At 40.4% G+C, this 3,129-nt stretch overlaps 1 long non-coding RNA gene across 1 annotated transcript; it reads right to left on the bottom strand.

Annotated features, from left to right (window-relative positions):
* Positions 1 to 1,492: 1,492 nt before the first annotated feature.
* Positions 1,493 to 2,668, bottom strand: LOC137265843 (uncharacterized). The gene is made up of 3 exons (XR_010954944.1): positions 2,561 to 2,668; positions 1,941 to 2,091; positions 1,493 to 1,639 (listed from the first exon to the last, which is right to left on the bottom strand). It is a non-coding gene; the product is annotated as an uncharacterized lncRNA (long non-coding RNA).
* Positions 2,669 to 3,129: the final 461 nt, after the last annotated feature.

Here is a 3,129-nt window from a genome sequence, read left to right as displayed (position 1 = left end):
TATAGCACATAGCGAAATACAAATGACAGTAAAAGCATTAGAATTAGTGATTCAGTAAAAAGTAAGATACGCTGGAAATATTTAGCAACAAATACACATTAGCCAATACTAACTCGAAATAGTTTGACAGTTGGTCCATGTATATTGGATCAGGTAAATCTGAAATAACCTTCGATATAGGGTACACAAAATGAGGCCCTGTCATCAGAGCAGTTTCCATAGCACCACGTCATTGTCCATAGATAAGGTCGACAATGACTGTTGCCTCAGTTACTACTTTTGTCACTGTTCCGTTGTGGAGGCGGACGCTGTGGTAGAGGTGGAGGACTTTGGGGCGAAGGTTGTCGATTGGCATTTGTTACACGATGTGACACAGTGTGGGTTTTCGGTTCAGTTTGGTTCGATGGTTGCTGTGATCCTGGTCTGTTCCCAGAAGGACCTTCATTACTTGTATGTACAGAAGACTCAGGGTCCATATATATTTCATCACAACCATATGGTTGATCATCACTTGAAGATGCAACTTGCGTATTGCGAAGTATATGCTTTGGCCTCGGAGGGAGTGGTGGCTTCTCACTTCTATTCGGTTTCTCAACAACGTACGTTGAATCTTTACACATTTCATACTGTGAAACGTTGTAGAAGGATATCGAGTCTTGAGGTAGCGATTCCAGGTTCGATTGAGAAACATGAGTTGACTTACCCTGTGTGGCGTTCTGACATGATGCTGATCCCGCAAGGAACTTATGTAACTGCATTCTTTTCCCTTCTTTCACATTGCCTAGTAAAGGTTTTGGGTTAAGGCATGGCTTTGTAAAAGAAACTTGTGTTGTGTTTTGCAGTTTTGCATCTTCCGGAAGTGATCCATCATTCTCCAAAGAGTATTCCTCCAATTTGTCAGAGTCACCCGACCCTTTGGTCTCAAGACTTTTGGATGTCTTCGGATTTTGCCTTTCTAACTTTTCCCGACGGAGTGCTGCTTCATTTTCTAAGGAACATTCCGCCACAGTAGTGTGAATTTTGGTTTCTCCGGAATCCTGATCAGGATCGTCATAAAGATCATCTTCACTTGATTGCCCTTCACCATCTACATTCTCATATTGATCCCGATCTTGGCAGGGACAGCCTTCATCATGAAGTAATGACAAATGGGCAACGCATTTCGGGTTATTCCATCCTCTGGAAATGAATATTTCAAGCAAGTGAGGTAGACAAGACTACCTATGACTTTATGATACACAAAATAGACGAATAGTAGAATGGTTTCAAATCAAGATAATGGCTCTGATGAAGTTCATCAAAATCTGTTCATGTTTGATTCAAATCCTGACATTTGGTATGTAAATGATAGCATATTCAGTATATTAATCTACTAGCAAATATTAAGAATCGTTTAAAAACGCATGTGGTACACAAAATAAATGAATAGTAGAATATACAAAAATGTTAATTGCAAAGTCGTTATTTAAAAAAAATACCTTATGGATTCGAGTAGTTTTTGTTGGACAATAGTCATTTGCGGTCTTTCATGTCGTTCGGGACTCCAGCAGAGAAGCATGAGGGAGTAGATTGAATCTGGACACTTCGCAGGTTTGGGAAGAATCTTATTTCCAGATGTGGTGGTCAGGTACTCATATAACTGTGAAAAGAAGATCATAAGCTGGCTAATGTTAAACACCCATCTGGGGATCAGTTAGACAGGACAACTGATCACAACTGAGTACTGAGTTGATGGTTCTAGGTATGTTTTAGCCCCGGGTAGTTAATGTATATCAGTGTAATGTTTGTGCAAAACATGTCGTGATTTTTGACATTTAACTGAAACCAACGACGATAAAAGAGTTCAGATCGACCAGACATCACAAACAGAGCTTATTTCTGCCAAAGAAACTGAGGACGGTGCATCAGAACAAATAAATGTTGTTCAGCAATGAAGTTACCTTATCCTTTGGAATACTCTCGAGTGTGTTTAGATCCTTTAGATTATGGTAGGAGCTGAAGTTGAAGAAGCCATTCCAGAGGATCAGTCCAAAACTGAAGACATCACTCGCCCATGAGTAGGTACCATCTCGTATTACCTCAGGAGGTGATCTGGCAAAACCAAATGATAGATAAGTACGGATGAAGCAGCACTAAGCTATCAACGAGAGCGAATATGTTACAAGGAGGTTTTACGCTGTCTTTCATTACAGTGATATTATTGATTGTAAACTTTTAACTGAATGTAAGCAGAAGGAGTGCCTCTTTCAGCACTATTTCAGCAATATCACAGCGGGGACCACCAGATATAGGCTTCGCACACTGTATCCATATGGGAACTCGAATGTGGCGTCATCCAACAGGCTACCAAACTGCCCGTGAATGTGAGAAGCAAGAGGTACAGAAAGCGCCGCGTGGGTAAATTCAACGAACATATTAACTACTCCGAATAATGAATTCATGCTTCATGGCACTAAGAATCATATAGCATTGATATCCTGAAATCTGAGAACCTCTTTTTCAGGCTATAATGTAATAGAATCGGCATTAAATGACAAGGTTATGAAGCCCACGACGCTACCTTCTGTACACAAGTTCATCCTGAGGTACAACAAAACTTTCATCAGCAATCACCCCATCCTCAATGTTACATGATCTTCGTATGTACCCAAGGTCGGAGAAGTATACCTGTGACAAAAAGGGTTTTTTAGGTTTGTAACGTAAACTTCTGATGGGATAAAGAGGCCATTTTGACGTTTATTTCGCTGAACGACATGACAACCTTTCTTTGAAATTGTGAAATGAAATGATAGGATGTCCTGAGGATAGCAGTTTGGCGTGCGGGAGGATTGGTATGTCGTTACTTCTATTCGGTTTTCCCAGGAGAATTGAAAGGCTTATCTGGTGGAGTCACCAAGCAATTGTTAATGGAGAACTGATACATAAATGGATCAACAGATTTAATGTGTCATGATGGACAAAGGACAGTAATGGGTTTTGATTATTATGCTAAATTTGTAGAAGGTTATATTTGCTATGCTTGACAGCCTTAGGAAAGCCAAATGGTGCCAATACTTGGAGAGTGGAGGTTCGAACACACAGTTTTCAGGTCTTGCGTTAGTGATGGGAGATAAGTCTAGGTGACTGTAG

Source organism: Haliotis asinina, chromosome 15 (assembly GCF_037392515.1).
Source record: "Haliotis asinina isolate JCU_RB_2024 chromosome 15, JCU_Hal_asi_v2, whole genome shotgun sequence".
In the NCBI taxonomy this organism is placed as follows: Eukaryota; Metazoa; Mollusca; class Gastropoda; order Lepetellida; family Haliotidae; genus Haliotis; species Haliotis asinina.
This window is presented reverse-complemented; position numbering and strand designations above follow the sequence as displayed.